This window comes from Python bivittatus, unplaced genomic scaffold, assembly GCF_059951505.1.
Source record: "Python bivittatus isolate LINGU-HERP-01145 unplaced genomic scaffold, Pbiv_v1 ctg000480_np1212, whole genome shotgun sequence".
Lineage (NCBI taxonomy): Eukaryota > Metazoa > Chordata > Lepidosauria > Squamata > Pythonidae > Python > Python bivittatus.
Window position 1 is genome coordinate 7892969 of NW_028277075.1, and position 23394 is coordinate 7916362.

The 23394-nt window shown below is 39.1% G+C and overlaps 1 protein-coding gene and 1 long non-coding RNA gene across 6 annotated transcripts in view; one reads left to right on the forward strand and one right to left on the reverse strand.

Moving 5' to 3' along the window:
• The window catches only part of LOC148214904 (uncharacterized), a 30179-nt gene extending 29775 nt beyond the window's left edge, over positions 1 to 404 (forward strand). Inside the window, exon 5 of the long non-coding RNA XR_015796883.1 lies at positions 22 to 404. This is a non-coding gene — a long non-coding RNA (uncharacterized LOC148214904). The remainder of the gene's footprint in view (positions 1 to 21) is intronic.
• LOC103060191 (neurexin-3-beta) overlaps positions 1 to 23394 on the reverse strand; it is a 758042-nt gene that overhangs the window by 525136 nt on the left and 209512 nt on the right. The gene's annotated exons all lie outside the window — the stretch shown is intronic.

Genomic DNA, 23394 nt, shown 5'->3' on the forward strand with positions numbered 1-23394 from the left:
TTTTTTTCTGATCATTTTAAGGCAAGTCTGTTTCCAAGGAGGTACTCATCAATCTTCATGTCATCAAAAGTGAAAAAGTAACAATGCTCAACTACTATATAATGCCAAAAGATATTATGTAACTAATACATATGTATGCAGTAGACCCTGGAAAAAGAACACTGGGCCATTCATCAGAATTGTGGCTGGATTTATCTGTCAGTTTTGCTTTTTATAAAGTTCACATTGTTTTCAAGCATACATTTGTTCTGTCCTATTCTGCATTTAGTTTTCCTTAACAAAGTTCTGCGTGAAAATATGTATGTTCTCTTCTGCATCACAAAAAAGGAAAAATATTTTTTCTGTGGAATTATCTCTAATACAGACACCTTTTTCTGCCAACATTTCCAGCTAATACCTTTCTTGTATGCAATCTTCTTTAATATATACATTTCTATATGCAATTTTTCCAATTGTGATGTTCAAATGCAGCTTTTGAATTGAAAACCACATTGGTTCAGCATAAAAACTGGAGAATAATTTTGTTGCATTTACATATCAGAAACAAAACGTTTAACTCAGGGCTTATCCATATATCCCAGTTGCCCTATTACCTGAATGACCAGCAACCATTTCTGCCATCCAGAAATGAACATTATCCAGAGCATAATGTTCTCTTTATTAATTTCCCACTCACAACCAAAGCAATCTCAGTAGACGTTTTTCTGTTCTATTTCTGAAGTACACATTTCTGTTATGTCACCTTCAGTACTGCTGCTTGTTTCAGATAGTGTGTTTCAGTTTGCTGCAGGGTAACCCCAGGAGTTCACTGACTACTTTGTAGAGGCAGGAGTGCCTTTTCAATTGAGTTAACACTCGCCATAGTGTCTTTTAGAACTACCTTCATTATGAATGCCGTAACAGCACAATAGCTATAACTCTTTCCTGGTAAATAAAGGGTTTTTAATTATTACTTTTTTTCTCATGAGCTTCCCTTGACTTTTTTTTTTTTTCCCCAAAAAAGTCCAGGGGTGCACTCTTTCTCCATTTTTCTAGCCACCCAAGATAGAAAGGCTTTTTCCTCAGCTCCTAAATAGTGACTGGAAAAACAATGAAATGGTCCACTGCATTTATTAAAAACGAACAAAGCCAGGGAAAAGCAGGAAGCTTAGGGGGGGAAAAGTAGCATTACAAAAAAAAAAAAAAAAAAACCCCCTCCCAAAGTTTCTGTGGGTTTTGAACAGCAATCTTCTATTTACAAGACAAGAATTATAGCCATTATGCTATTATAGTATTCACAGTAGAAGTAGTTCTAAAAAACATTAGAAAGCAACACGCTAAGGGTGCTTTTTAGAGAGCTGTTTGTTGTGCATTACTCTTTGTGCATTTTGATGCTTTAAATTTGTCTATATAAATTCAAGTTAACTTTGTGTGTATATGTATTTGTGTGTGTATGTACTGTATATAAGTATTTGTGTATATATATATATGTATCTGTATGTGTGGCTACACACACAAATACAAAAGTATATATTTCCAGGAAGACCTGCCCACAGGAAGGATTTTTTTTTTCCTGTAACAGAAAGGTGGGAGAGCACAGCACCTTTTGTTAATAAGAACAACTTATGACCTTCCCTTTCCTTAATTTAAAGGACACTAGAATAAGGTCAATAAGGATAATTGTGCTTAAATACCTTTATATTCACCAACTAATGTAACTCACTGGAGAGAGATATTAAAATCAGCAGTGATACCTCATCATCAAGTCACTCACAGGATTTGAATGAGAATTGATCATACAGTGTTAACAAACTGGCAGTTTTAAGGTTGTCAGAACTGCCCACCACAACCTCTCCCCTCTGAAAGTACATTCTTAATTATTCCATATGTGTACTATGTGTATATGAGATACTGCTACATGGAAAGGCATTCCAGTTGTCTCACCCACTCCCCTTATGGAATCCTTTCCCTATACTGACCAAAGACTTCCACTAATTTATGGGGAAAAGTTTATCATTCCAAAGAAAATTGTGGGAATGAAGACTTTCTTATTCGCATGATTTTAAAAACTCTAGAATATAGACCAGAGCAGCTTATGGACTACCTTGAGCAATATAATTAACTGTAATCCCTTTGCTTTTCTATATAGATGTCTTTGAATGAAAACAAGTCATTGGCTGAAAATAAATGCAAACCCTATCATGTGATAGGAATGTCAATAGAACTATTTATAACTAATAGGTATATATGTATAGGTTCAATGTTGCTATCCATCCCAAACTACCAGTATGGATCTAATCTAAATAAGCCATATGATAACAGGTATCCCTCTCAGTTTTCTACGGTTTAAAATGTTTTTGAAATGTTAAAATATTTTATATACTTTTGAGCTATCTGTTCACTCTCTTATAAGAAAGAGAGGCCCTGTGGTATGAAGGTGAGGAAAGATTATTCCAAGCTGCAAAACATATTAATCTCCTCTCTGATGAGATTTAACCACATATGTCATGTAAATAATTAATCACATTATTCACTGAACAGAAAAGCTAAGATACATTGTGTTACTCTCCTCCCAGGTATAAATTACCTATCCCTGTAGAATTTACTCTGGGAAATTATTCTACTTAGTATCAGATTATCCTCTCATCTTATCATCTTCACAACTTTCCAAAAAGGAGAGAGTATATAATTGGCATCTATATTAATTAGTCCATACAAAGACTGTTCACAACTTAACTAATATTAGGTTAAAAAGCCAAGAAGATAAGGCCTTTTGTTTGTGGCTTTATCTTTATGAAATGTCTCACAACAAGGGATACACATTGCTATCTCCATATCTATCTTCATATAGGTTTTAACATCTTCAGTGTTGGCTGGAGTTATGCTTAGTAACTATCTCAACAATCTCTGATTTCTTAGCAAGAATTGACAGTATAACAACAAGTCTTAAGTATTGATCCTTCTCTTTCAGAACATGAGCACTTTAACCCTAATACATGTAGTCCTTATTTAGTGACTGCCTCATTTAGCAACCATTCAGTTAGGATGGTGATGAAAAAGTAACTTTATGACCAATCCTAGCATTTATGACCTTCACAGGTCTGTAAAGCAAAGGAAAAATTGAAGTAAGATCATAAGCACAATTGTGGTTTCACTTAGTGACCATTGGGAGTTGCCAGTCCCAATTGTGGGCACTAAACAAGGACTACCTGTATCATACATTTGAGGGAAACCATTTAGATCTCAGTTCTCTCTCTGTTCTCTTTCACAATTGTCATTCTGACATGCTTGGAAATCTATATTCTCTATAGATTTCAGAATTAGTATGATTGCTACTTTGAAAGAAATAAAAATAATGCTGATTCTGTTGTTTATTTCTTATATTTGTGTTTGGCACAAGAAGGTTCCCAGGATGACTAGACAGATAATTAGGTGCAGTGGAGATTGTCTCAGAAGAGATGCTGAAATGATAAGATGTTTAGAAAATAGCAAGAGGACAACAATGCACTTTCTTGATATATCCCCAATATTTCCATCTGTGGCAGTCCTAGCAGGTTCCATTTTGTAAATCTTAAACTGGTCTAATAAAAACATTGTTCAGTATAGAATATTCGTCGTGCTAAAAATGGATTTAAAAAATTCCTTCTAGTATTATTTATTTATTTACTGACTTGATCAATTAATATAGCTGCCCAATCGAAATGTGATGCAGAGTGATATACTGAGTTAAAAACAACATTTAAAAAAAAATATAATAAAACATATTGCACCATCAGCAACTTCAAATAACCAAAAACAATCAGAAACATTTAAGACAGGTATAAAACCTCCCAAATCAGTGCCTAGGTGAAAAGTGCATGTAATCAGAGTCTTCCAAATGCACCCAAGGTCAGGGCCAGATGGATCTTGGGTGGATGCTATTCTGTAAGTCAGATGTGGCAAAAGAGAAGGCACATTTCCTGGATCCTGCCAGATGACATTGAAAAGTAATGGGACCAAGCATGCCTACCCTGTCAAATCTTATGAGATGGGCAGATATACCTGGAGACAGATAGTCCTGTAAATAACCAGCCCTTCTGTCATGAAGGGCTTTATAGGTAATACAGGTAGTCCTCAGTTAACAACAGTAATTGGGACCAGAATTTCCATTGCTAAGCAATGCAGTCATAAAGTGTGATGTCACGTGACCACGCTGCTTAGCAATGGTGGTTCCAGCATTTCTGGTTGCTGTCATTAAGGGAATCCCACACCATTGTTAAATGCAACGTCACGTGGTCAACATTTGTGACCTCCTGCCAGCTTCCCCATTGACTTTGGTTGTCAGAAGCCAGCAGTGAAGGTTGCAAATGGTGATCATGTGACTGCAGGATGCTGTGACAGCATAATTGCAAGCCAGTCACCAAGCACCTGGATCACAATCATGTGACTGTGGGGATGCTGCGATGGCTGAAACTTTGAAGACTGGCATTCAGCACTGTCGTAAGTTCAAATTGTTGCTGAATGAGTGGTCATTAAAAAAGGACCACCTGTAAACAACACCTTGAATTGCACCCAAAAGGTAACACCTCACACTATTACATGGGCAGCCTGAAATGCTTCCATAACTACTCACTTGACTAAGTACTGGACCAGCTGCAACTTCCAAGGGGTTGCCAAAGGCAGCCCCATGTATAGCACATTACAGTAATCCAGGCAAGAGGTAAACAAGGCTGTGTGATTGTGAGTAGGGCCTCCAAATCTAGGAATGGGCACAATTAGCACATAAGATAGATTTGTACATAGGCCTCTAAGCCGTCACTCTTCAAATAGAAGCCATGAATATAGAAGGACTCTCCAATAGTACACTGGGTGTCTTGGACTGTTTGATCCCATCCAGAACCAAAGATGGAAACTCCATGGATCCAGGGATCCACTGTTTGATCGCAATCCACAATCACTTGGTCTTGTTAAGGTTGAGTCTAAACCTGTTCTCCCCCACCCAGACCACTACAGCCTCCAGGCACTGAGACAGAACTACAGTGGCATTGCTTGGCTGGCTATGGCTGAGATATATAACTGGGATTCATAAGCATACTGATGATATCTAACTCTGTGCTGATTAATAACATCATTAAACAACCTTACATAGATGTTACACAGAAGCAGGAAAAGAACCAAACCCTGGGGTGTGCACAAAGCAAAGGCCTAGAACTAGATCTCTCTACTACATCAACACCTACTGGAACCAACCTTGAAGGAAGGAGGAAAACCATTGTAGCTTCCCACTCACAACCCCTTGCACCTATCCAGAAAGGTGCCATGATCAATGGTATTGAAGGCTCCTGAGAGAGTTCCCTTCATCTATCAGCCTATCCTCATGTATTCCAGGTGAAGGACAGCAACACAAAACTGCATTGGCAGAGGCAACATTGGAAGAAGGAATAACCCATTTTGTACATGGTGTGATCTCTCATCTTCTGCAGACTCTTTCTATACTTCATGCACTTACATTGTGCTATTAGCTGTGTTCTCCAAACCAGACTACTAAGGAATCAGTTTAGATGAGTCTTGTTGTTTGTAGGAGTCACTAAATCAACACTTTATTGTTTCCCCTACTTGATTCTTTCCAGATTCCATACAGCAAAAATATTCATTAATATACTATATACTGGTTACACAGAGAGAGAGAGAGAGGGAGAGAGAGAGCGAGAGAGCGAGAGAGAGAGAGAGAAGAGTAGAGTTGAAGTACAGGCTTCTATGTTTTAGTATCCTGAGTACAGAACAGATGCTAGTTGTATAGCAAGAACATCTTTCCAAAATGAAGAGGGGATGGGACATTCCCACTGAAAATTACTACAGTACATTCCTCCTCCTTTTTAAATTACTGGAAGCCAAGCAGTTTAAGCCCCAGTGACTGCACTGTAGGGAACAATTCTCCACTGGCAGTAACTGGAGAAAAACTCTGCTTTGAATTTTGACTACTGTGGTTGAAAGCACATGCTGGTTTATGCGCAAAGCCAAGGTATTCTTCGGGGCTGCAGGGAACCTGCCAGAGCTGAATAGGAAAGAAGATTTTAGCAATTTCTGATTTAACAATCACTTAACGAAATGTTCCTGTGCTTTGTGGTAACTTTCCCAAGTGCCTTCCATATAGGGAAGAGCTGTGACTGTGGGTGCAGTGATACTGTCATGCATTTCCAGTGACCACATGATTCAAAAGCTTCCTTTCCTTTCCTTTCCTTTCCTTTCCTTTCCTTTCCTTTCCTTTCCTTTCCTTTCCTTTCCTTTCCTTTCCTTTCCTTTGCCTCAGTTGCTATAGAAACTATGCTACTGAAATGGGTGGGGCAGTGTGACAGCTAGCAAAACAATGCTTCCACTAAATGTTATATCTATTGGCAAATCTTCAAGCAAAGTCTAATTACAGTTTAACACTCCCTCCTTAAGTACAGTATCCTGCTTGCAGCTTTTGTAAGAAAAGGTATGAAACATTTTTCTTCTGCTATATAAAGCAGAAAGATCAACAAATCAAGGAAGATCTTGCTAATTTCTCTCTTCATTATCTAACCAGGAGTTCTGTCACTGCAAGATAGTTAAGGTTGCAATCCTATACACACACACTAAGAGTAAATATTGGTGAGCTTAATGGTATTCAGCTCTCAATACTATGGATTCTGCTGCAAGAGAACAATTTTAGATTTTTCTTTTGGAAATACACATATTGGCCCATGTCGTGCAAATCTGTGATGCATACTCAGAACTGGTCAGAGAATGGGGCAGGAGAACCAATTGGCCTGGCCCTCAAATTCAAAGTCGACATCAAACTTTGGCATTAAAAAAAAAAAAAACTTTTGAAACATTCCATTTATGACCATCTCAGACTTATTTTTAACATATTGCCTGTCTGGATCCCTGAGTTGGGTAGTGTGCACTCATCTTAATTACTTTACTTTTAAACTAGAAATATAGATGTATAAATGTGTGTGAGAGCAGATAGAGACATGCACACACACAAAGAAAAATACATTTGATTCATATCAGTCAAGCTGACTTTATATTAAGAGTTCGACTGATCCATTTTTGAAGATGAGGAAATAATTTCAGTTCCTATATACATTTATTATCACTATCTCTTACACTTGTCACAAATCCAAACGTGACATTCCAAACTGGCTTTGAAATGCAGTACAAAGTTATTTTGCAGATAGACTCTGGAGTGGCCCAAACATTTTGCTGCCTAGGGCAGAAAAACAAAAGAGAAAACATTTCACCTACACTCACATCAAGATGTACAGTACCAAAGAGTAGAAAAATTATTTGGGGACTTGATCCAGAAAATTCATTCCCTGAAAACATGTAGTAATAAATAACAAAATAACAACATATGGTTTTTGCCCTATATCAACTATACTTCACTGTCTAGAGGCCATTCCAGTCAGGCCAATAGTAGTAGGGTCACTGGATGAGTTAGTAAGCGGTATCCTCTTATACATGACATACTATATATAAGAAAATACTTCCATTTGTTTTATATAGTATATCTTATAGGAATACTCAAGTACACATTTATCTATATACTACTAAACTCTCGTGTCTGTAACCTTCAACTGAGCAAAATGGTGTGTCATAGGTACTTCAGATGGGCTAACTTACAGAATGCATCCAAAATCCAAGACCCATTACTCCCATAAGATTGAAATTTGGGAAATTTGTGGCCACTTCAGCACTGCTGCAGTGCCATGCTGCCAGTCAGCCCAGGTCATGTGATTGTCATCAGTGTATCCTTGACCTCTTTCCTGCCTCCCTCTGCCCCCTGCACCCTTTCAGCTAGCGACAAGGCCCAATGGGTGAGTGGCATTTGGCTGCTTTGGAAATGAGGCAGAAATTTGAAATCTCTTTTAACGGCGGTGGGCGTTGGGGGAAAGATGAAGGAGCAACTTAGATACCTGCTGCTGAGGTAGGGCTGGTTGAGGGGCACCAGTGGTTGACAGGTGAGCCCTCTTCCTCCCTCTAGGGAGGGGGCCCTTGGGGACATGCCAGAATGGGGAGCAGGGGTGCAGTTTTCCTCAAATTCCATGGCTCCCTTTGTTCCACCTCCCCCCAGCAAAGTGGCGGGCAGTTCCACGGGTTAGCTGAGGAAAAGGAGACTTCATTGGGGTTCTCCTGGGGGTCATGAGAGGAGGGCAAATGGCACAAGCCTATATTATATGTGGAAAGGGAGGGAGAGAGGACAGACAGAAGATTTCTGATGCTCCCTGCCAGCTTCCCACAAGCAAAGTCAACAGGGAAGCTGGCAGCAAGTCATAAGTCACTCACACTTTCACTGCTTTTTTGTCTTTGGTCATTCTGTTTCTCTGTTTAGGAAAGGAAATGTCTCTGAAACGATGACCCAGTGGGTCACAGGTTGTCTAGTTTACTTTAGATTTTACTATGCATGTTTAAAAAAAAAATCTCAAATTTTTCTAGGGCACCTTTAAAGGATAAAATCCTCTCAAGGCCCCTTACCCAATAAAATCCAATGATTAAAACAGTATATAACCACAAATGTACTGTCTGGACTATACTGTAAATGCAATGACAGAAATATTTTGCAGGCATTCTCCACAGTAAATAAACATTTAGAAGGCCCCACTGAATTAGATACATGAGTGTGGGGGGGGGGGGGGGTTGTAGGATCACATTCCTGCCACTCACATGATTTTTTTTTTTTTTGCAAACACTGAACAACTTACTGTCTTCAGAACTAATGTTTATATTTTTGCTTCCCAAACTCTGCAAACCATATAAATTGGGTTGATTCACCTTTTTCTTCTTCATTATCCAGCTATATGTATCACCAATGTATCACATGTATCACCAATGACACCATAGTCACACATGTGTAGGAGGCTACTCCAGGTTTTGTGAAACTGGGCATTCAAGTCTCTATATCTGTTGTTATATTGAGCAGCACAGGTTGGGAAAACATAAGCAAAATACACATTTCTGCTTACATGTACTTCCTTCCCATCTCCAATAAAGCTATACCTGGAAACAGAGTGTTATGTTTGTTTTGCATTTTTTTTTTTCCTTGATCCCCCTTCCCACAAAGAGTAGAATAATCTATTATAAGAAATGTGGCACTGTGGTCTTACAATTTCTCCAAAGCAGTATTCCTCCACCAGTCTGCAGCCACTGTGATTCAAAATAGATTTGTCTGAAAAATTAGTCTATAAGTGATCTGGCAAATTATGGTATGACCTTTTAGATTTCCAAGCCAGATTTTCTGTTTACAGGAACATGGCTGTATCTACCATACCTTCTACAGTGGTACCTCAGTTCACGAACTTAATTCGTTCTGCAACTCTGGTCGTGACCCGAATTGGTCGCAACCCGAATCAAATTTTCCCATAAGGTTCAATGTAAATACGGTTAATCCATTCTGACCCCTACGAATTTGGTCGCAACCCGATTTTGGTCACATCCCAAATCAAATTTTCCCATAAGGTTCAATGTAATTACGGTTAATCCGTTCTGAACCATATGTATTTTTTTTTTTAAAACCACAAAAATATGAAACAAAATACAGTATGAAGAGAGAGAATGCTAACCTTGCTTGATGTGACTTCTGGCGTGGAGGACAGGAAGGAGGGTGGGGAGGCGGTTATTGCTTGGAGGGAGAGTCCCCCTCCCTACAGGAAGCCACGACCACATGTCACGGGAGGGAAAATGGCCACGGATCCTGTTCGTCACCCGATCCGGCGTTCGCGAACGGAAGCAAAATTTTGCGAACGGAGCTGTTAGTGACCCGAATTGGTCGTGAACAGAAGTGTTCATGACCCGAGGTACCACTGTATATACTATAGTCTATGTACTAGTATGGATCTCCTAAAATTATTAAAGCTCACATTTCTTTTAATTCTGGATGTAATCAAAGTCATATAGTGAATTGGCTAAAGAGAGTGAATTGGCTAAAGAGATTTTCATTCTACTACAATAAATACTTAAATTTATTATAAAATAAATAATACTTAAATAAATTCTACAATCTAAATTAAAAATCTCTTTAGACTTGGTAGCATTTGGAATTTGGATTATGTGTTATGGGAACTCTCATACCAGAAGACTTTACTAGTTACCCAACACTGATTTACCAGAATATTACCTGCCATTCCATACTATGCCTGCTTACCTTATTCATTTTTCCAGGCAAATGGCACACTTCCATACTGGGCTGTAGCTATCCAGCACTTTTAATTTCTAAAACTGCTTATGGAGTATTTAGTCCAGAGGCATGATTTGGAAATAAAGCTAAAACTGGAGACTGATGTTTTAATTTGCATTTAAACAAGCCATTTTCCGATTTAATTAAAATAATGTTTTTAATATATAGGAGGAGCCAGGATCTGGATTTCTTTTTAAATTGTTCTGTTTTGCAGAAATAAGGTTATCATTCTTTTGTTCATTTGGAAATCACTTTTCCAAAACCAAGCAACTTTTTTTTTTTTTATAATGGGAGATTATACATGTCTAAGAACTTCTGAGCCCAATAATTTTGCCCAGATTTCTTCCCAAGTTCTTTGTGAACATCCTTTTTGAGTTTTGTTGCAAGGATGAAGGCACTCTGGAGTTACATCAGGAATGTGGTCCTAATCATGGCACTGGGGATGGGGCCTAGATGGAGATTGATTCAGTTACATATGCCCATTCATATAATCTCCTTATACACCAATAGTATGTGTACTTCACTGCCCAAATTATGAATTACCATCTTATGAATTACAGATGGGCAAATTTCCTAAAGCAATGCAACCCACAGTGAGTTCGACCAAAGTTCACACACGGCCTGCACATTGCTCACCTATATACTATGGAGTAGCTAATGAGCCATGGGTCCCATAGTAAATAGTTAACTTTCCTTTTTATAGGAAAGATAGCATGACAACCCCAGCCTTTCTATCTCAAAATCAATTTAGGGACAAAGATTTCCTTTACTGAAAAGCTGTTGTGTTTCCTACTATTTATGCAGACATATGAAGATGCAACAAGCTTTTATATCAGCCAGACGTTAAACAGTAGCAGCCTGACATAACTCTGTCCCACACCAACCTAGATGGAATCTGCTTCACTCTACAGTTTACACACACACACACACACACACACACACACACACACACACGCTTATGCTGCCACAGCCAGTAGATTCCTAGTGCTCCAGGGGTTCAGACAAGAAATCTGCAGAGAAAATGACTGTAATTTAGGAGGGCTTCTCTTTGCTTCACTTTCTGTGTGCGCCTGCTGAAGCGACACTAATTGTAGAACAAGGCTTTACCTTAGGGGTCTTCACAGAGGGGAATGTCCATTACTGAAGATTTACTCTCTCTGTTTCTTGACCTTGATGGGTGGGGGAAGGAGATAAGAAATAATGTGGATGGTAGCAAAGAAATGGAGTTTGTTTAGTGAGTGAATGTTCAAGAAATCCCAAATTGAGATACATCTCATATATCTCTAGCTCCTTCTATATAATTTCCTTTAAAACAAACAACAGCAACTACAACAAAAACACCCTTTACATCAAGATGAGAAGTCCTTTGTTTTAAGCCACAGTGCCTAAATTAATCAAATTTCATACCGGGACACTATCTTTATTAGGACAATTCAGAGGTTACAGATATAGTATACAAGGTTTTGAGATTTCCCAAACTTTTCAACAAAAGGCAGGAGGAAGAACTGCTGGCACTGTTGCTCTGGAGTCTGCATCTGCTCAGCCTTAAGAAGAAAAGTGAAGGAGATTACACGACTTACAAATTAGGTTCTACCAGATAAAATATAGAGTCAGCCATTTAAAACTGTTCTTTCAATAATTCCAGTTGCCCCAAAGAGACTAGAAATATCAAAGTGTCAAGCAGAGCCAAATGTGGTGATGCCCTGATTAATACCACTCAAATTTTTCCACTTTCTTCCCAACCTTTTTGTTTATATCTTTATCATCTTTCCCAATGAAGGGTTCTGGAGACTATACTGCACCCTTTGAATTGGCTTAATCAGGAATTGGCTTTTTTTTCCCCTTATGGACAACAATTTGCTATTTCATTCCATATATACACTGTATTTATATACACAGACATGCATATATATATACATGTGTACACGTGTGTTCATGTTTGGAATACTCAATGCTATACTATTAGTTCACATATTAGTATTTGTCTTAAATTGTCAGTTCTTACCATATCCCTGAGAACTGTAGTGTTGCAATGGGTTGATAGTGAAACCCTTTCATAAAATTACAGTTCTGAAGGTTCCACAGGAATGAGAATAGTGGCTGAAAGAGTCCAGGCTTGCATGAACCAGCTATCCCAGAATTAATATTTTTGGGCAGACTGAACTGAATTTTAAATATTAACATGTATCTTTTAAGACAGAGAGAGAGATCTCATCTGGCTGAAAAGAAGATTAGAAATGTAGAATATAAAGTGCTTTGTTTCAATTCCCGAAATATAACGGCAGTTACCATGGAGCCCCTGCTATCTGTAATGCAGATTTCACCATGCTCATCTATATAAGTATTTTGAAAAATTTAGTTAGAACATAAAGCAGTGCGAAAAAAACTACTGTGTTCCTCTAAAGTGAGGATGCTCTTGAGCTGACTTTGAATCCTGGTGAGCTCTGGCCTCCCTCTGGAATGTTTTCCCCACTCTCCAGCCTATCCTACAATCCCAGGCATTTCTGGTGTTCTCCTGTCCAAGTATTAATCAGACCCAGGCCCCTTTAACTTCTGAGCTCAGGCTGGTGCCGTCACTCTTGAGATCCTGTCCCCTAGCAATCTCCTGCCTACCCTTATTTTTTGTGTCATGTTTCCTAAACTCTGCTCTGTCCTATCTCTGGCCTGCGGTCTTGATTTCATGGCCTAGAGCACCTCCCATTGAGGAAGCACTGCCATCACCTGATACTACCTCCACCGTTGCAGCATTAGTAGTATATAACTGTTACTGAAGAGTAAGAACCTCTCAGAATGTATTTGCCTAATGTAATTATAGGAAGCAACAGTTTGGGCCACATTCAAGCCTTTATAGAGGATCGCAAATTCTTTACACAGAATTCACACACTGCATGCCGTAATGTTAACAGCCTCGTGTAGTTTGTGTGGCAAACTGGGCCCACTGAGATTTGTTCAATAAACTGTAATTAATCTATGCTTTGAAACAGAGCACAGAATTGTAAAAGACATCCCACCTAGTGTAGGCATGAGCAATCTTTCTGGTTTCAAAGACTGCATGCAGAGACTACATACAGTTATTTCTCCTTCTCTTTTCCTGCTATGTCTCTACTTCTCTCCTCTCTTGTTCTGTTCTGGTCATATTCTCTTCCTGTCCTGACAGGCTTCTTTTCATTCTTAGCTATATACTTTGTGATTTTGGCTGCATTCCTTCACACAGCAGAATCAGCTGCAATTCCACAGTGACCATGGCAGGTTCAGTTGCAACTCCCAGAACAGACATTTTGCTTAACCTGGAGAGGCTGGGCAGAGCAGCAGAAGCCATAAGAACTGCTACAGTTGGTTAAGTGGCAATGCAGCCAATATATAGTGAGGCTCTGTTAGAAAGAGCAGTCACCTGGAAAAAGCCTATTCATAGATGTATGACCTGCAGCAATAGCAAAAGCAAAAACAAGAGCAATGGCAGGCCCATCATAGCACTAGATCAGCACTGATGATGAAGATGAGGGAAACTGGCAAGGGAGAAAATAGGGGTACTGATGAGAAACAGCAGATTTCATTGTTTTCATTGGCAATCTTGATCGAATGCAAGTTCATTTCAGAGTTAGTCTTTCCTGGATTTAATCATGCTCATTCTAAGCTTATTTGGGCAACACCATGAGTCAGTGGCAGCTTTGAGTTTTTAACATTTCTTAAAACTCCAGGCCTGGAAACAGAAGATGTGCTGTCAAGCTTCTAGACCATGCCATTCTTCTGGACAATTAGACTATGTTAATGATGTGTTAAAACAGCTCAAAGTTGGTGCATCTCATGTGCTGCTCCAGTAATTGTATGCACTGTGTGAATTGTTTCTTTACAAGTAACTACTTGTAAGTTTGCCAAACAATAATATGACAAAAAAGGCTTGTCCTCTGCTATAGAAGTAGGAATCTTTTATGCAGGACTAGAGTAAAATCACCCAACAAGACTGGATACTACAGGGTGATTTTAAAAGATTTATTTTAGCTGAATAAGCATCTCAGATTCACTTTCTTATTCATTCAGGTCATGCATATCTAAAATCCTCCTTGTGCTGGCCAGGGAACAAAAGGACATGGGGAGTCCCCTTATAGTGCTCTTTGAGATGAATTCTAATAGAGTGGCAGATGGAACTTCTCTTCCCTCCGGCTCTCGCTTCTATGCATGCTAGATTACCTCAGCTTGATTACTAGATTACTTCAGCACCACAAATGTTCATCAAAGGGACAGCTACTAGAGTTTGATTAATGTTCATTACATGCCTGTTCCATGATCATAGGAATTACAAGAATTTTATCAGAAACATGCTTTCAAGTGTTCTTTACCCCACCCCTGGTTTGGAACATCTTGTACCTGGTATAGTCTTGCACATGCATTGTTTTCGGGTTTCTTCTCCAGTGCAATGTTTTTAAACTCTTTAGTTTCTGGCCATTAATTTATCCTAAAACAATAGTCTCATTTAAAAAAAAAAATCTGATACTTAAATAAGAGAGGAGCAGGGATGGAAGAAACACTAGAATATTCAAGGGCATGGGCTGGAAGGAAATAGAAATGGTCAAACTCTTAAGGCTTAACATTTGATCTTGCCTAGATGTTGACTTCATGGTGTTACATGTTCATTCCCAGCACTGAACACACAATCTGGACCACCTAATATCAAGCAGCTTTGGCTTACTCCCAGTGCAACTTAAGAAAACTTGTAGTTTGATGTCACAGTATTCATACACACTAACTGATTTATCAACAGAGAACTGAGAAGTATATATTCTGCTTTCCATCTAGAAGCTTGCGTGGCCTGCAAACATGCAGTATATGTATGTGTTGGGGGGGGCATCTCTCTCTCTCTCTCTCTCTCTCCCCTCTCTCTCCTAGGCTAGCCCTGCTTGTGGTGTTTTCCTCAGACCTGAAAACTTGCACACTCTTTTTTGACCACTGTGTTAATTGTGATAAAAGTATTATATAACTATTAATTTTTATTTTTTTTTTCTTGTCAGGAATATTTTGGTATCCATGGAAGAAAAGCCCATTAACAGGTGGTTTATGTAATCCTTTCTGACAATATAAAACAGTCCTACAGTAAATAGGAAACAATTTACTGCAATTTTATGAACACCCTAAATTGCAATGGGATGGTTAACTTACATGACCCAAGAATCACATACCTAGCAGCCGCTAAATGTATTTGCAAAGACTTGCTTATGTGAAAATTTATTGGGGCTATTTGGGCAATGAGTAGCATTGTCGAGCAGCCATTTCATTTCCAGCCTAACCACTGTTGTTCTGATTAGCTTCATTTTGTGTACTTGGCACAGCTAAATTAGTAAAGGCATATTTTTAAATAGAATCCCTCACCCCCTAATTTTAATGTCTATTCAGAACTAGATACTTACCAGCCAAAACCGTTACAGCTCAAAGCTTACTGTAAGCTCCAGGGGTCCATGAGAAATCAAAGAAGATGAAATTTTAGAGATATATTTGAGAATATTCACAGCAAGGAAATATATTTGCACCCCGTTAAATGTGATTCACACAGTGCTAGTCATCAAACCACAGCTCCAAAGTTTCAGCCCCCAAAAGGAAAGGCACTTCTCACACATTAGCAATTATTTGGAGTTAAAGTTACTTAGCAAATATTTCTAAATGATTTCTGCCTCTGAAAAGAATGACAATTGCTGACAATTTGCAAACAGAAAAAAAGGCAGTTAACTGAGTCATTATAATCTATATTTGAAGGTGAAATGTGAGACTAAGAATATGATCAGCTACACTCTTCCTACATTCAACCACATTTCACCTTCATGATTGTTGTGTTATTACAGAACTCCCACATCTTTCAACTGATTTTATGAAATCTCACTGATGAACCGTTCAACAGAGTTGAACCAATGTAGAGCAAACAATTTTTTCAACTTTTTTTTTTTTCCCTTGCAGGAATCCTTTCCATGCTGACTTGCCTGGAAGAAATCCTTTTATAAATGTTTCAGTGCATTTCAGAATATTAGTTTCTGGAACTTATTTGGTTTAATGGAGCTCATGAGCCCAATGAGATTACTGCTACTGTTGCACCTAAGAAATAGCAGAGGCCAGCCACCATTTTTCCTCCAAGGAAGCATCTTCATATAAGCTTACTGAGGAACGAATACATTACTGTCACAGCAGGTGGCAGCACATGGCAACTAAGGCCTCATCATTGTTGAGCTTCCGGAGGTCCCTTAAGACTTGGTTATACCAGCAGGCCTGGGGACCGAAGGGGATGGGGGAATTAGTGAGGTGGTTCCCTTATTTTTAACATCCTTTTATTCTCTGTTTTATTTTGCTTTTGATATTTTTAATGTATTTATTGACTGTTTTTAGATTTGTTGTACACCACGCAGAATCACCTGTGGTGAGATGGGCGGATATATAAATTGGTTTCATCATCATCATCATCATCATCATCATCATCATCATCATCATCATCATCATCTTGAGAAAAATAAGCAGGTTCAGATCTGATTAATACTTGGATGAGAGACCAGCAGGGAATCCCAAAATTGTAGGCTGGACTGGGAAATTAAAAGTGGGGGGCGGGGGGGAAACCAAGAAGGTGGCAATGATCAATCACTTCTAACTGTTGCTGAAAAGTTCACATTGTCACCAGGAAATGAGCTTGGTTCCTAAATTTTACCAAAAAAGTGTGTCTGTGAAGATGTGCAAGCATACATAAAAAAGAATGATATCCCTTTCTAAATAGAGTGTGGCTGGATTAGAATACCAGAACAGTCCTCACAGTACAGGTAGGCCTCGGGGTATGACAGCAATGGGGACCAGGATTGCCATCGCTAAGTGATGCAATTGTAAAGTGCAACATCATGTGATCACAGCAGTCCCGGTTGCCATTGTAACCCAGACATGTGAATCATTAAGTAGGAAGAGGTGGGAGTCCCAGGTAAGGAGTGTGGCGATGCCACGGGGGGTGGGGGTAAGGGAGGGCCTGGGACGGCCAGTGCAGGAGGCCAGGGAGGGCCTGGGAGGGCCAGTGCAGGAGGCCAGGGAGGGCCTGGGAGGGCAATGCGGGCCACACACAGGCAGGAGGGTGCTGTGGGTGGGAGAAAAAGCAGGAGTGACTTACTGGAGCAACTTGCGACCTTCCCTGCTGGCTTCCCCATTGACTTTACTTGTGGGAAGCCGGCAGGGAAGGTTGGAAATGGTGACCACAGCCCCCTGGGATGTCGTAATTGTGAGCTGGGCACCTAAGTGCCAGATTGCAATCACGTGACCATGGGGGTGCTACAGTGGATGGAACCTTGAGGACCAGTCATCGACCCATTTTTTCAGTGCTGCCGTAACTTTGAATAGTCGCTGAACAAATGGATGTAAGCCAAGGACTACCTGTATTTCATGTGGAATCCACATTCCAGTGCATAATCAGCCTTTTTATCCTCTTTTCACATTTCTCATGAAAGATTGGTCATCCATCTGCCAAATCCTTAGCTTCATGAAAGAAATCAGACTTGATTTTGGATTAATATTGCCCCATCCATATTATACATTACATTTTGAAAAAGGGATTTAGGAGAAAGCAAATTAGGGAGCTATTTTTCAAACAGTATTTTTTAAAGTTGAGACCAGGATGTGGGGAGAGATTTTGAGGAGATTCACTACAAAATAAGTTTCAGAGCCATCAACTTTGATTTTTTTCTGTGATTTTCAGGGTTACTTTTTCATTAAAACAAGGTTGTGTACTACAGTGTATTAAGGCACAAGATAAATAAATTACATTGTACCTGCATAACAATTTGAAGGCAAAGATTTGCATGAATTATATGGACAAAAAATGATCTGACAGAAACCATCACAAAGGGATGGGAGAGATTATATCAAGCAGATTTCCAGCCAGATGAGTTAGTTATAACTGGAAGTGGAAGTGCTATTTCCCAGATGAAAAGCAGGCAAGCTAAAAAAAAAGAACAGAAAAAGAAAGGTCCCTATAAGTGACAATTTAGACAATCCAAATGACATTGCAGGAGAGATTGTGATAAGGGTTGTTCGTTAGCTTAGACTACATCTATCACTTACATTGCTTTGATAGCATGTAAACAACTGTACAATCCTTATCACGTTCATGCACACAACAATGTATTTTGAGGGACTGAGATAGAGAGAATTGAAGGTCACCAGCAAATTTCTTACTGATTTAGAGCTTAAATCCAGGTTTCTAAGGTCCCAATTGTAAGATCCTTTTTTTTTTTCTTTTTCCAGTCTTGAGGATCTAAAACCAGTGGCCTTACTGCCCAGCTCCAGGTGCTGGTATTAGCTCTTTGTGAGAAGGGACTACTGGGTTCTTTTATGTTACACTTAGATGCTATCAGTATAGTTTACAAGAGGGTGATATTGCATTTACCTTTCTCAGGGAATCAGAAGACAATGCCTATCTGGACGATGCTTGTTGTTCTAGCCATGACCTAACTATACCATGACAGAACTAAACCGGGACACATTTCTTTCTGGAAATTTTATTTTCTGATGCAAGCTCACATTGAGTCTTGCTTAGGAATCAGAAAGCCAAGCCTAAAGCTTCCACTAATGTATGCAAGATACACCAATCCTTATACACCTGCAGGGTGCATTTATATAGCACATTAAGCTAACATGGAATTAGCTAATTTGTGGTCAGTGTGTTGTGTGAACTCCACCCTGTTATTAATTTATGGTTCAGTGTGTTGTACAAGCCATGGTTCAGTTAACTGTGGGTTAATGTGTTGTGCAAACACTCATAAATACACAGTGGTAGCACTGTCACATTAGCATTATGTATGAATAATATAGGTAGTACAATTAATATTGTAGCTAGAAGTAACTTTAATAAAAATTCAATCTAATTTACCCTTCCATTGTTATGGCTCCAGAAACAAAAACCCAACAGAAACAGATTTTAAAAAATACAGTGAGGGATATGGAAATGAGTGGGAAATAATACAAGAGTTTAGCAAATGCTATATGGGCTCTTGAGCTTCCCTTGAAACCACATACCTTCATGAAATTTTCTTGATAAATGAAATATTTTTGATTGATTATATGCCATCAAGTAATTGTTGACTGCTAGCAGTCACATAGATAGATTTTCTCCAGAATGATCTCTCACCCAACCTGGTCCTTCAGGTCTTCCAATGGTGCACCCATTAATGCTGTATTTGACTCCATCACCTTGCTTCTGATTGTCCTCTTCTTCTCTTTCCTTCAACCTTTTCCAGCATTACTTCTCTAGAGAGTTAGGACATAATGTGTCCAAAGTATGATAATTTGAGCCTTGCCATTTGTGCTTGAGTGAGTATTCTGAGTTTTTTGTTTGATGATCCATTGGCTTGTTTTCTTGGCTATCCATGATATTCTCAGGAGCCTCCTCCAACATCAAAGTTCAGAGGCATCAATACTCTTTCTATCCTGCTTCCTCAGGATCCAACTTTCACTTCCATAGAGTGTCACAGGGAAAACCATTGCTCGCATTATTTTGATCTTTATAGATATAAACACATCCCAGCATCTGAATATTTTTTCCAAGGCCTTCATGGCTATTCCAAGTGCTAGTCTGCAGTGTATTTCGTCACTGCTGGTTCCTTTACTGTTGATAATGTAACACATTAATTCTCCAAAAACCTAAAATCTAGGGATCTACTATATCTGTTGGTAAGTGTTCAATAAACTGCAATTAATAGAAAGAATTAAGACAAAGAGGTTGCATATGTGGATCAGCGTTGGAAGATTTTAGGACATGTATTAAGGATGAGAATGAAAATAAGCTTACATAAAGAGGTAGTGTTACAGGCACTCCCAGTTTGGTTTACGATTACTGATTCACACACTCACAGCCTGTTGAGGCATGGCGGATCTTGTAAATGGACAAGACACACAGCCCTGGGCAACAGCTGGGAAATAATTAGGGATATGCACAAATCACTTTCAACTGAACAGTGAGGCACCACAGATTCTTCAGAATACAAGGAGACCCAGTGAATTTAAAGTAACATCAAAACTTTACTGATTACATTTTCTGTTTCTCACATGCACACACACACTCGTCCACACATACCCACATCCTTCTCAATTAGGCTGCCAGGCACTAGCTAGAGGGCTGGAAGTCACCAAGTCTGGATCCAAAGACAACTCAAGGAGTAGGTAGGCTTCAGGAACCTCTTTTATCCCCAAAAGTCCTTCCATTGTTGATTCACAAAATGGGCAGCTATTCTTGCCTTGTTAATTTACAAGTCTGGTAACTGTTCATGGGATGGGGTAGGGAGGATGGTTTCCATTGCTCTGACTCAACGTCCTTTGTCTGGTTCAGGTGACATTTGTTTCTTTTGTTTCCTTAATGACTTGTTTCCTTCTTATCTACCTCCTCAAAAGGATCTTTTAGACAAGATTCCTGGCTCTTTGTCCTCTCTGCTTATGTGCTTGCTTCATCTTTAGTTATGGCAGCTTCAGCCTAATCTCACAGTAGGAGATCAATTTGGAATTATATGCCAATTGAAAAAAGTGTTATTGCTGGCTATCAAAAATATGGCTATCGTTTTTGGAGACGGAATTTTTTACTATGATAAAGTTCTAACTCCAAAAAAGATAGCCATGTTTTTGATAGCCAGGAATTCTATTATGCCTCAGGGAAATTGCTTCATTCTCTTTAGATAAGCTTTTCACAGTCAGCAATAGTTTTTGTGCTTTAGACTTCTGATACCTCTTAATTATATCCTCTTTGGATAAGGCTTGGTCTAAATTATCCCTTTCTGGGGTTGATTTTACACTGCTACCTCCATCCCATTCTACCTACTCATGTTATACATGTCTAATTTGTTCCTGCAGAGCTTCACACAGTCGCCTGATTCCCCAAGGAGAGAGGAAAACAAAGCATGCCTTCAATGCACACAGAAAAGTAACAGATTGTCCTGAGATGTGCCTATCCCACGTGTTCTGGCACATATTCTCAGTCTATTTACTGTATTGTGCCATATGCTTGGGGAAAGGGAGGGGAGACAGAAAAGGGGGAAAATAGTTGAGAAGAGAAATGTTTGCTTATGGATGCCTGAATCGTTTATACATTGTCAAATAAATTATAAGTGCAGAAGGATCCAATGAAACGATATATGTGTATCTATCTTTCTCTCAGGCTTCGAACAGATAAAAGAACCTACAGTATGATGGAGATTAAGCTAATTCACTATTAGCTTGGCAAAAGCAGGACTTCTAGGTGGAAAACCTTGCTGGAGAAATTCTTGGTATCAATTGGTCAGAGCAGTTGAAGTGATACTTCTGTGAAAGATCACTTTGGTCATTGGACTGAAAATTAGCCGAGTTGATTTTTCTCACTATGGAACACCTTCTCACACTGCTTCAGCTGCCTTATAGTTGATTTAATCTTATATAAGAATAACTCCTCCCTCCCTCCAAGGTTTCACTCAGTCAACATCTGTTCAGGCTCCTAGAAATGGTCAGATTAAAGCTATATATGCTCATAGGTTCACCACAGTTCTCCCCTTTCAGTTTGTGCAGGAAACAACAGAACAAACAGAATCACTCCCCTGATTTCCATCTCTGATTCTTTTCCTTTTAATAGATCTATACAAAACTGGCCCATTTGTCATCACTATGGGCTTCTATTTCTTAACTTTCCTTGAAAACAGCCTGGAAGCCATCTATGTATAGGTAAAACATAGTACATAATGAAAAGCAAAAAGGGACAACAAGATAAAAAAAGACCAAGTCGACAAAGGAAGATTGATGGCAATAAATACAGAGAAGTATCCCAAAGCCAACTTCACTTTTGGCAAACTCCAAGGCCACATTTGTCATCTGCAATGCTTTCTTCCCAGCACAGGTTCCTTGTTAAAGGAACCAGCTTGAGCGTTCCATGCCCAGGAGATGTGGAGGTGAGGAAGTGAAGACATCATTCTTCATTACTCACTCTAAAAAAGTGGAAGGAGAAATAAGAGAGCTGGCCACTGTGCAGCCTTGATTAATTACCAGTCCTGGCAATGACAGTAAATGTTAAAAAAAAAAAAATAGAATCAATTTTCTAGCTCCTAAAACACTCAGCCAACATGCCTTAAATGAGAACCATCAATAGAAAAAGGAGCAGATGTTTATGCTGAGATCCCAAAGCTAAAAGCAAACTATTCAGGAAGGGGTTTTAAAAATTCCTTTATAAGCCTACCTTGATATTTTAATTCAATTTCCCAAAACACCTATCTAAAATTGTACCTGTGTGTGTGTATGGATGGATGGATGAAGTATGATTAGGACAGCCTTCCTTATCACAGACAACATTATAATGTGAGGCTATGTTTCTGGTGAAAGGGCAGGGACACCAGATGTTTTTGTGAAGCAATCACAGAAAATCTTTCAAATGTAGACCTGCAGAAATACAGGATTTTTCAAAATCAGATACTGCCTAATCCATAGACTTCACTGACATTAAAAAAAGTGCCAAAATTTTACAATGTTTATATAGGAATTCTAAGGGGTACCAGGTGAGAACATGGGGAGAACAGTTGTATGTACTCAGGACAGAGGAAGCAGGTTTACTTTTTACACAAAAAGAACACTGAAGAGATGAAAGAAAATCTACCTTCTCCATGTGTGAGCATATCAACATGCAGCTGGCTGCTGCTAGAATGTTTTCAGTTAACATTGCATGCTAACTCTACCATCAGCACACACTGAGAGGACTGTGGAATTGCTGCCATCACATATGGCATACTGTCAAACTGTAGGGTCATGATTTCCTCAATGTTCATTGCTATTGCTAGTAGCTGCATGTTGACATGGTCATGCAAATCAACTGTCAGAGGACAATGTATGTCACATAAGAGGAGTATGGATTGAAGTGAAACAAATTACATATTTTGGAAGGATGCATTCTCTTCCTTGTGCTATTAACCTATAAGCTTCAGTGATTCATGGTAGATATTAAGCTCTTTATTAATAACAACAATAACAAACAGTGCTAATCTACTGAGAATTAATTGAAAGGGCTAGAGAAATGTCATAGGACAGAAACATTTGGCTGGCTGGAAAAACTAAAGATGTTCCCAGGGCATAAGACTTAATTGAATGCAAGGGTAGGCAATCTATGGTGGGCAAAAGTCACAATATGGGGTAGGCAGGCCAAGGAGCACTAAGGGAATGGGCTACATGTCACCCCTTCAGAGCAGACCAGACTAGAAAACCAAAGTCATGCATGCTAATACTAC